Genomic DNA, 12,304 nt, shown 5'->3' with positions numbered 1-12,304 from the left:
AATAATAGCTAATATTAGTGGCAGTGAGATGCCAGACCCTGAATTTTTGCTGTATTATTTCTAATCCTTCTAACAATCCTAAAATAAAAGTTTTATAATTTTCCATGTTAGGATGAGGAAGCTGAGTTTGAGAAGTGACTTGACCAATGTCAAAAATATGCCCAGTGGCAAAGGAAGTGAGGATTTAAACTTGGGTCTGTGTAATGATAAATTCCTACTTTTAGATCTACATCATGATTCTTCACAAGCATTAACAAGATCATTATTCAGGGAGAAGTTAAACTTCATTGAGTTACAATTTTATGTTGCCACTTGTCAGGCCCATGGGTGTTAGATTGTATACTCCATTGAAGCAGGGCCATGTCTGTTTTGCCCTTCAATATATTTCCTGTATTAAGCACTATGCCTGGAACTCAGTGACTATGCAATAAACATTTTTTTGAGTGAGTGAATAAATAAAATAATAAATTAGCTTGCCATATCTGTCAATCAAGAAGGTGCATGATTTAGCCTGGGCTGGGTTCCCGATTCTGTTTCATCGCTTCTTAGCTGAATGAACTTGGAAAAGACACTCAACTCTATTAAATCTCAGTTGTCTCATATGCATAAAAAGAATGGTTTAGAAGATCAGTTGAAAGATGAATGTAGAAACATTTAATAAATTCAATGTAAATATTAATTACTGTTGCTCTGATGTAATTTTCAAAGTATGAAAATGATTTCTTATCTGGACTTGAGATCAAACCCTTCCATATGCTTTTTGGTGCCTAAAATCTAGCAATAATTGTTACATACTTTTGACTTTTTATCTTGTCCCATGTTAAGATATATACTTTATGTCAAAACCTTTTCAATACATATATATGAAATTATCATTAAAACTGAAGCACAATCTCCATGAAATGATATTTAAGTCTATATTATGCATGTTAAGTTTTTCTGTTCTCTTCTGTTTTATTCTGTTTAAATTAAATATTGCTTATTATCCACTAAATTGATTTTAAGATCCACCTTATATTTGAAACCCACTTTTTGAAAAATACTGTCCTTGGGGAAATAATCACACTGACAAACTCTTTCATGCTGCATTATTGTGACACTGTAAGTAAAACGATGGTTTTAGGGCCTGAAAGGGAGACCAAAACCCTTTTGGGTGTGTGTGTTTCTGTATACTGTGGCTGGGCCTGACGATGTAGAAGTAGCACTAATTATAGCCTATCATCTGTCTATCTATCTATCTATCTATCTATCTATCTATCTATCTATCAATCAATCATCTATCTATCTACCATCAATCTATCTATCTTCTATATCTATTTATCATTTATCATCTATCTATCTATATCTATATATCATCTATCTATCTATCTATCTATCTATCTATCTATCTATCTATCTATCTATCTATCTATCTATCTATCATCTCTCTATCATCATTTATCTATCTTATCCTGCTTAGTCTGTTGTAACAGAGTACCATGGTCTGGGTGCCTGCAGCAACACACATTTATATCTCAAAAATTCTGGTGTCTGGGAAGCCCAAGGTCAAGGGACCAACATTTCATTGTCTGCTATGTGGACAAGGCCCACTAGGGGTGAGGACAATGGAGACGCAGAGATCCTACTCCAGAGACCAGGTTCAGTGACACAGCTCGGATTTATTCAGGAAGTGAGCTAGCTTATATACACAGGTTCAGCCTATAGGGTGTTACAACATGTTCTTCAAAGCCAATGGCTGAAAAGGTCAGGGAGCTGCATGGTTGGCACTGAGTTACTTCTTTACAGTGGGCGAGCTCCCTCCCAGGTGTGCCTAGGAGGGTTTCAGGTGCTGGAGTGTTTTCACAGCATTGCATCAGCCACAGCTGCTAGGAATGCGCTCTGCACTCTATCTACACTGCTGGAAGTTTGCTTCCTCATTCATAGATAGTTCTTTTCTCAGTGTGTCCTCATATGAGAGAAGGGGCAGAGAGCTATCTAGTTTTTTCTTTACAAGGATACCATTTATAATCCCATTCATGAGGGCTCCACTGTCATGACCTTATCACCTCTCAACTGCCCCACTTCCAAATACCAAAGCATTGTAGATTAGCATCTCAGCATATAAATTTGGGGAGGTTAACTATGCACCTTTCACTCTTTTCATCCACCTCAATTTATCTAAATCTACTCCCTGACCTACCTACTACTTACTCCATAAATAAAGAAATGAATGTAATGTTCATGTATGTTTTAAAATCTATCTTAGAATAGTTCTATGAATTCCCTGCAATCAATGACTATAGAGAGACTTCTGAAGAGATGACAATTTCATCTGCTATATATAAATGTTGACAATGACAGCTAAGTGAATAGTAAAAATCTATAGGGCTGTGTGCAATTTTAATAAATGAGTTTGTAATTACCTACAATCTGTTAGGTTAAACATGTATGATCTATTTTAAACTGAATAGAATATATTAAACTGTTTATAAGAATTTTATATGTTACTGATCACTTAACTTTTAAATAACTTTATAAATATAGGGCATATATTTCTTAATCAAACATACAAAAATTTGAAGATATGTAAAAATAGCTAAATTATGTGTAAGAACTCTAAAGCATGGAAGAGACATATTGTAGGAAGGCTCAATAATGCATTAAACCCACTCAACCTCCTATTGATGAATATTTAGGATTTTTTAAAACCTTTTTATATTATATCTCATACTAGAATAATAACTTTATACAATAGTCATTTCATTTATTTGTAAGTAATGTATGTTTTTTCATTTTTTGCTAAGCATTGCCGAATTGTTCTCTGTAGAGATTGTGTGAATTTTATTCTAATGGGGAATATTAATGTCTGTTTCCCTGTATGATTGATCCTCAACACTATGAATTATCAAAGATCTTTATTTTGGTAATTGAGTAAATTAAAATTAGCATGTCAGTATAATTTAATTTGATTTATTTGTGTTTTTGAATAAGACCGAATATTTTTCCATATTTTATGAGTTATTTGCATTTTTGTGTAAGAACACTTTATTTATTTTACATTGTATTGGCTTTGTTTTTTTTTAAATTTCTTTACTGAAGTTATTTAAGTCTATTGAAGTCAACCTTTTTTTTCTTTCTGTGATGAGTTAAGTATACATTTTTTATTCATTTACTTGTTTATAGTGATTTTTGTCATGCAATTGTATTATTGAATTAAATATTTTAATAGCTTCTGAGTCTTGTATTAGCCTTACAAATGCCTTTTTATTATAATATTATTTTTAAGCATTCTAAGTTTGTAATTAATACTTCTATGGTTTTATCCTCAAAAAAATACTTCTAGGCCCTGGCTGGTTGGCTCAGTGGTAGAGCATCGGCCTGGTGTGCAGGAGTCCCGGGTTCGATTCCCAGCCAGGACACACAGGAGAAGCGCCCATCTGCTTCTCCACCCCTCCGCCTCTCCTTCCTCTCTGTCTCTCTCTTCCCCTCCCGCAGCCGAGGCTCCATTGGAGCAAAAGATGGCCCGGGCGCTGGGGATGGCTCTTTGGCCTCTGCCCCAGGCGCTAGAGTAGCTCTGGTCGCGACAGAGCGACGCCCTGGATGGGCAGAGCATCGCCCCCTGGTGGGCGTGCCGGGTGGATCCCAGTCGGGCGCATGCGGGAGTCTGTCTGACTGCCTCCCCATTTCCAGTTTCAGAAAAATACAAAAAAAAATACTTCTACATGCTTGAAATATATATATATTTGGTTTGGTATTATGATTAGGCATAGATCTAACAATATCTGCCTCTCTAGGTCCGGTCTACCAAGTCATTGCAGAACTTTTCACTTAATACTTCAATTTGTCTTCACTTATTTGAATGCTATCTGTATCATCCACTAGACTGCAATATATATTTGAGTCTATTTCTTAACTTTCCGAGTCATTTACTTTCTATATATATACCAGTATTACACTGGTTTATTTATTGAGCTATAGAATGTTTCGATATTTGGTAGCATTGCACACCTAAACATCAATATACTTTTTTCGGTTTTTCAAGTCATTCTTGTCTTTTCTTTCATATAAAATATATAATTGGCTTGTTTACTTTCTACCTGAGAGTTAGGTTTATATTATATTTGTCTCATGATGAATTCATAGAATAACTTAAGGAGAACAGGCATTGCTATCTATTGAATCTTCCTATCCAAACTCTCTTTATCCCTGTTTGTCAATCTAATCATTTCTTTTCAGTCTAATCATTTTGGGATACCTAAAGAGCATTTAAAATTTCTTTCCATAGATCTTGACACCCTCATTAGATGCATTTTATCTATTTTATTGCTGTGCTGAATGGAGTTTCTTCTTTTATTATATCCTTTAACTCAGTGATCCCCAACCTTTTTTGGGCCACGGACCGGTTTAATGTTAAAAAAAATTTTCACGGATTGGCCTTTAGGGTGGGATGGATAAATGCACAAAATAAAATTATGCGACTGGCGTAAAAACTGGGGTATTTTTAAATATAATTGTCGAACTTACGAGACAAGCATCAAGAGTGAGTCTTAGATGGATGTAACAGAAGGAATCTGGTCATTTTTTAAAAATAAAACACCATTCAGACTTAAATATAAATAAAACAGAAATAATGTAAGTTATTTATTCTTTCTCTGTGGACCGGTACCAAATGGCCCACGGACCAGTACCAGTCCACGGCCCGGGAGTTGGGGACCACTGCTTTAACTGAATGTTATTTGTCTATTGAAAGCTATTAGTTTATGTATAAAAATTATCTAAAATATTACAAATATTATTTTATTATTGGTAATATTTTTGCAGATTATTCTCTAAGTTTCCAAGTATACAATCATATCTACTATTAGCTTCTTCTAAATTTTATACTACAGCTCTTTTCTAGTTTTCTAATTTTTTGCTGATATTTCCAAAAACACTAAATAGTAATTGTGATTATAGCTATCATTGCTTGACTCTTAGGATTATTTACCTAAGGTTTTTCTTTTAAGTGTGATTGTCTTTGAACTTGAGATATATGTACTTTATATTGTTATTGAAATACTAATTTATTTATTTTTAAGAAAAAGTTTTCAAACACCATTTTAGCATAAAAATAAATCACCATACAATCTTCTTATTTTGTTAATATGATAAATCATAATGTAGTTCTAAATATTGACACATATCTCTATTTTTGGAATAAAATTCCTTAAGCCAGTCATTGTTGAGTTTCATAGAAAAAAGTGTAATCTTTTTTTATTTTTTATGCATTAAAAGTTTATAAATGTAGCCCTGGCCGGTTGGCTCAGCGGTAGAGCGTCGGCCTAGCGTGCGGAGGACCCGGGTTCGATTCCCGGCCAGGGCACATAGGAGAAGCGCCCATTTGCTTCTCCACCCCTCCGCCGCGCTTTCCTCTCTGTCTCTCTCTTCCCCTCCCGCAGCCAAGGCTCCATTGGAGCAAAGATGGCCCGGGCGCTGGGCATGGCTCTGTGGCCTCTGCCTCAGGCGCTAGAGTGGCTCTGGTCGCAATATGGCGACGCCCAGGATGGGCAGAGCATCGCCCCCTGGGGGGCAGAGCACCGCCCCTGGTGGGCGTGCCGGGTGGATCCCGGTCGGGCGCATGCGGGAGTCTGTCTGACTGTCACTCCCTGTTTCCAGCTTCAGAAAAATGAAAAAGAAAAAAAAAAAAAAAAAAAAAGTTTATAAATGTTTTTGCAATGATTTCTTAAAGCTATTAAGCCATTTGCTTACTACTGCATCATTTTCAAATGGTCAAGAGTCCTTCCTGGCAAGCGAGTGCCCACGTGGTTAGATATTTTGATGACTGTTCCTACCACCATCACTATAGGGCTGTACGGAGAGAGGAACTTCAGTATTGAGTCATAGTAGAGGCCAGAGCCTGAGAGTCTTAATGAGGCACAATGTTGATGGAGAACCTCTTCATTCCTCAAAGTGAGACCAAGAAAAATGAGGAGTTTAGAACAAATTTTGTCAAGTTCCTTTCCCCTGCTCAAGTCATACCTATATAACAATATATTTTCTCCTGGTGACTAGAAAAGAATTCTGCAAGCTTTACAATTTTTCCCATGCAAAGGTTAGGCTAAGTGGACTTTCTAAGGTTTTTGCCTCATTTGGAAACCTTATGTATATATTTAGATATGAGGTTGAATAAAAGCAGTAATATCTCCTATATGGCCCAGGTTAATGTCTAAGAAGGACAAGCACAGTGCCTGACGCATGGTTATGTGCTCAATTATATTATTCTGTTTTCACTAAACTCCCCATAAATGAAGCTGTGAAATTATAATTCACTGTTATTAAAAAGGACTTGGATCACATACTAAGAATGTGGTAGCACCGGATGACAAATTTAGATTTCTTTCATTCTGAGACAAAAAACTTTTCCCACTAGTAGATGTTTATAAATTGTGGGCTGTGTGTATGGATAGAAAAATTCACTAAAATCTAATTAAAATTTAAACATTTCCTTGATTCAAAAGTATGTGCAACAAATCTACTAGTGTTAGATATTCTTCTGACTTTATCACAAATAGAAATAAAAATAATTCTGCCTGACCTGTGGTGGCACAGTGAATAAAGTGTCAACCTGGAATGTTAAGGTCACTCGTTTGAAACCCTGGGCTTGCCGATACAAGGCTCATACAAGCAACTATTACAAGTTGATGCTTCCTGTTTCTCCCTTTCTCCTCTCTCTCTTGAGTAATTCAATAAAAAATCCTTAAGAAAAAAAAATAATTTTATGTCATATGAAAGATGCTGCACCTATCTTGAGATATCATTTAGCATAATACTATTTTGAAATTATACTAGCTGTCAGACCTGCTGCTTGAACTTATTAAGGACAATAACAAATATTATGATTTATTTCAATATAATTAGTTCTTTTAAATCCTATGTCTTTATCTTATGCATTTAAAATATTATTATGAGAAAGGGGTCCAGGAAATTTACTAGACAGTCAAAGAGATTAACAAAACAAAAAAGTGCAGAACCTCTGCTAAACTATTCTGTGATTGTGTGACCCTCTTATTCTGTTTCATATTTTTAACTACATTTCACAAGGGACATATTATTATGAGATAAATGTTCCCAACATCTCATTCTAGGGAAATTTGAGACATACACACCTGCTAGTAGCTGGCACTGAATTCCTTGAGTTTTTTCAGTTGGCAGAATAACCAGATGGATTTTAATTGCCCAGTGAAGGGACAATTTCCCCCAAGAAATTCCACACATGTCAATGCAGCCCCGTGAGCTAGTTGCAAGGCCTCCTCCTTTGCCAACCTTTCCAGCCTGCTGCAAAAGATGCTTTTCAAAGGGATCCTGTGACAGAATCAAACGAAATTTAGTAACTGTCTTTGCTGGATTGGGGTAGAAGTGAAATAAATAGCCAGTGCTCTAGGGGAAAACTACAGACAATGCTCTTCCGCTGCTCGGGGTGCTTATCAGCCTGCACACAGCCCTCTCCTGCACGGATCCTGCTAAATCTAACCTGACGCCTCCCTCTGGGGAGGCCAGAGAAAATGTGGGTATGATCAGAGGGTTGATGGATTGGGATGTAGTCCATCTTCCTTTAGAATGCCAACATTTTCCTTCCACATCGTCCTGGCATGTTTTATGTTTCTTGCATTTGAAGTAATTTTGGGTGTCCTGATAATCAAAACCTGGCTTTTCAGACTTTTTAAACTTTAGGATATAGGGAGAGTACTGATACATAAAATACATATGCTTATAAAAGTAAAATTACATTATTATCAAGCAGGAAGAGACCAAGAGCAGTCATCATTTCCATCATCTGAGGCTTCATTCCATAGTTTAAATGATTGATTTATGTTTTAAAATGAATAAAATGAGCATTTCTTGGACCCTATTTAGGCATTTTATTTACTAAACTGTTTAGGTACCTCCCATTGTTTAATTTTCATGACCACTCATTATTTTTATTTTGCATATGAGGAAACTGAGTCTCAGAGTAGTTAAATAACTTAACCAGCAGCAATTAAGAAATGGAGGTGTGGCCCTGGCTGGTTGGCTCAGTGGTAGAGCGTCTGCCTGGTGTGCAGGAGTCCCGGGTTCGATTCCCGGCCAGGGCACACAGGAGAAGCACCCATCTGCTTCTCCACCCCTCCCCCTCTCCTTCCTCTCTGTCTCTCTCTTCTCCTCCCGCAGCCAAGGCTCCATTGGAGCAAAAATGACACAGGCGCTGAGGATGGCTCCATGGCCTCTGCCTCAGGCGCTAGAATGGCTCTGATCGCAACAGAGTGACGCCCCGGATGGGCAGAGCATTGCCCCCTGGTGGGCATGCCGGGTGGATCCCGGTCGGGCGCATGCGGGAGTCTGACTGCCTCCCCGTTTCCAGCTTCAGAAAAAGACAAAAAAAAAAAAAAAAAAAAAAAAAAAATGGAGGTGTGCCTTTAACTCAATTTATGCTTTTTTTTTTTTTTTTTTGTCTTTTTCTGTAGTGAGAAGCCAGGAGGCAGAGAGACAGACTCCTGCATGCGCCCAACTGGGATCCACCCCGGCATGCCCACCAGGGGGTGATGCTCTGCCCATCTGGGGCGTTGCTCTGTTGCAACCGGAGCCATTCTAACTCCTGAGGTGGAGGCCATGGAGCCTTCCTTAGTGCCCTGGCCAGCTTTGCTCCAGTGGAGCCTTGGCTACAGGAGAGGAAGAGAGAGATAGAGAGATAGGAGAGGGGAAAGGGTGTAGAAGCAGATGGGCACTTCTCCTGTGTGTCCTGGCCGGGAATCGAACCCGGAACTTCCACATGCCAGGCTGATGTTCTACCGCTGAGTTAGCCAGCCAGGGCTCAATTTACTCACCTTTGAATGCTCATCTTTTCAATATCAACCCTTAGAGATTCTGCCTGAATTAGATTTTCCAAAGGGAAAAATATGTTGGGGCACAATCTTGAAATGCTTCTTGAACTAGACCTTATGGAGAAGAGTCAGAGTTGCATTAATAAAAGTAAAGAAAATAGAGGGTTTTTTTTGTTTGTTTGTTTTTGTATTTTTTCAACGCCAGAAACGAGGAGACAGTCAGACAGACTCCCGCATGCACTCGACCAGAATCCACCCGGCACGCTCACCAGGGGGCGATGCTCTGCCCATCCAGGGCGTTGCTCTGTTGTGACCAGAGCCATTCTAGTGCCTGAGGCAGAGGCCACAGAGCCATCCTCAGCACCTGGGCCAACTTTGCTCCAATGGAGCCTTGGCTGCGGGAGGGGAAGAGAGAGACAGAGAAAGGAGAGGGGGGAGGTAAAGAAGCAGATGGGCGCTTCTACTGTGTGCCCTGGCCGGGAATCAAACCCAGGACTCCTGCATGCCAGGTGACACTCTACCATTGAGCCAACCGGCCAGGGCCAAGAAAATAGGGTTTTAAGAGAACAATACTCCTAGAAGCATTTCTCAGGAAAAACTATACAAAGCAAAGTTTCTCATTTTAACCTTAAAGAAAGTCTTCTACTTGGCTGTAACTTTTTGTTCATACCTCAATCAAATTAAATTGGTTTTCTACATAGCAATTTGGAGAAATATCAGGTCCACTGGGATCAAGTGAAAAACAGATGTGAAATAATATGCATTTTTTCATATGCCCCTAAGGGTTGTGACATTTCCAATTTAGTGACATTCTGGGGTAAAGAAAACATATCTCTGAGCATGAAACCAAAGCTCTGACCCACAATTTGGTTGCTTGAATGAACTTATTTCAGTAGGTAGAAAACTTCATGGGATATCTTGTGTGGAAATTTGCAAAGCTTGGAATTTTTTATACAATTGATCATTTACGACAGCCAGTTATTTTCCTGCTTGGGGAGCAGCTGGCTCTCAAAAATATTGCAACATTAACTCACTTACTTACCCATACCCTACCTTTATAAATAATGTTATGCTGTCAGAGATTTTGGTTTAACAAATCCTATTTCAGCTTTTCCTCAAATATAGATATTAATAAAATGAAATGATGCCAAGATAACCAGATCACCTTTCTCACATGCTTAGTATAAGATTAATTTAGTCATTCATTAAAAATCAAATTACTAAGTGATCCTTGCATACGTTTCCTAGACATTTTGAAAGGCACAGGGAGGTCATGATAAAGCTTTTAATGCAAACTATTAATATTTTAATTTTGTGATTGACATCTTATCTGGGTTTTGTTTGTTTACTTGTTCAACAAAGTATTAAACACCACAGATGTATTAACTCATGAAGACCCTTTTTAGGGGGGGAGTCCCTGCAGTGTAGATACTAATTAATACTGGGAATGCAGCTATGAGTGAGAAATGAGGAGCAAGGCATTTAAAAGAGTTATAGGCATATCTTTCCACTAGTTACACAGATAGTAATGGGAGTAACAGTTATTATAACTAATATTGTCCCAGGTTTCTGTTAGGAAGTGCACTCTCCCTTCCCAGGCAAATGCCAGAATAACCATAATATCTATTTTCTATGCCTATAAACCATGTATGAATGGCACAGTGATTGGCCATAAAAATTTAAGAAAATTCCAGTAGGGTTTATATCTACGTGGATAATTCTGTGACTTGGTGACAGAATCAAGAGTGTCTTTTATGGCCCTGGCCGGTTGGCTCAGTGGTAGAGCGTCGGCCTGGCATGTGGAAGTCCCGGGTTCGTTTCCCGGCCAGGGCACACAGGAGAAGCGCCCATCTGTTTCTCCACCCCTCCCCCTCTCCTTCCTCTCTGTCTTTCTCTTCCCCTCCCACAGCCGAGGCTCCACTGGAGCAAAGATGGCCCGGGCGCTGGGGATGGCTCCTCGGCCTCTGTCCCAGGCGCTAGAGTGGCTCTGGTCGCGACAGAGCGAAGCCCCGGAGGGGCAGAGCATCGCCCCTGGTGGGCGTGCCCGGTGGATCCCGGTCGGGCGCATGCAGGAGTCTGTCTGACTGTCTCTCCCTGTTTCCGGCTTCAGAAAAATACAGAAAAAAAAAAAAAAAAAAGAGTGTCTTCTATGTAATTATTTAGAGGTGATATGTTGGGGAGAGTCAACCTGTCAGGCGGGGACTGAAGGACTCCTTTTCCTGTACAAAGGAAGCAGGTGGACAGCGATTGCCCTTATAGTCCATCTGGGCATCTGAACCTACAAGGAAGAAAACTGAGTCTCCTCTACATTAAAATAGTTTAGCATTTGCTTCCCAGCTGTCTTAATAAGCTCTTTGAAATATGTCAATTGCTCAGCAACCCAGTAAAAAAAACTGAAAGTTTTTATTAAAATTATAAGAAAATTAAATATCTACAATTTAATAATTTCTACTTATCACTTCATTTGTGCCAAGTAATATGAAAAGTTGGTACTTCATACATTACCGAATATAATTCTTGCAATAATAATATAAAAGAGCTATTAATTTTATTTTCACTTTAAGATCAAAGAAACTGTTAATTTTTGAAGTCATGTGACATGTCCAAAGATATTAGTTTTTATGCCAAAGCTTTGGTGGTGCTTATACTAATATTAACAGAATTATACCATGACCTTTTTCTTGAAATAATTTCTTAAACTATGAAATATTCCATGTTGGATCTTCTCTCGTTAGCCTTTAAGCTTCTTGAGAACAGTCACGGGGTCCTCACAACCTCTGCATTCCGATCTCCTGGAGGAGCCTGGCCTGGCCTCCCAGCTGTAACCACGCCTGATGTCTCCGCAGGGACATAGTCACCGCTGGCTCCTCCAGTGCCAGCTCTTACAGCAGGCAAACTTTCTGGCTCTTCCTCAGGGAGTACTTAAAATACAAATACTTAGAAGAGTGTAAAGGATCTTTCATTGCCTTTTGTCTGAAATAGAAGTCAGAAAACATTTTCTTTGAAGAGCTAGACAGTAAATATATTAGTTTGCCTACCATTTACTAATATTTATTGTTGTTGTTTTTATACTTTTTATTTAAAATGTACAAATTCATTCCTAGATCTTGGGTCATACAACACTGGGCCCTATTTAGACAAATGCTGGTCTAGAACTTAATACACTTAAATGCATTTCAACCTACTTGTGCAAGAAGTTTTCATTGTTTAGCCCAAATAAAGCCACGGGTTTTATGGCAAGGCTACAATTATTAAAACAGCTTAAACAGGTTTAATAATAATAACAGCAGCAATAACAAAATTTTACTCTTTATTTGATTAGAAGGTGTGTTTCACCCATGACCCCAGATGTCTCCTCCTTTCTGAAACTCTGGCACTCGCATCATCTGGAACATCACTTGACATCTGTCCATTCCTACCCAAGCGCAAAAAGTTCCTTTTCTCTTAGAGTCTCTGTCCCTTCACCCTCTCCGGATTTTTGTAGAGTA

General features: G+C 38.6%; 1 non-coding gene across 1 annotated transcript; it reads left to right on the top strand.

The window, feature by feature from the left end:
• The first annotated feature begins 8,014 nt into the window (after positions 1 to 8,014).
• On the top strand, positions 8,015 to 8,090 carry TRNAT-GGU (transfer RNA threonine (anticodon GGU)). Its single transcript has one exon. It is a non-coding gene; the product is annotated as a tRNA-Thr (tRNA).
• Positions 8,091 to 12,304: the final 4,214 nt, after the last annotated feature.

This window comes from Saccopteryx leptura, chromosome 1 (genome assembly GCF_036850995.1).
Source record: "Saccopteryx leptura isolate mSacLep1 chromosome 1, mSacLep1_pri_phased_curated, whole genome shotgun sequence".
In the NCBI taxonomy this organism is placed as follows: Eukaryota; Metazoa; Chordata; class Mammalia; order Chiroptera; family Emballonuridae; genus Saccopteryx; species Saccopteryx leptura.
This window is presented reverse-complemented; position numbering and strand designations above follow the sequence as displayed.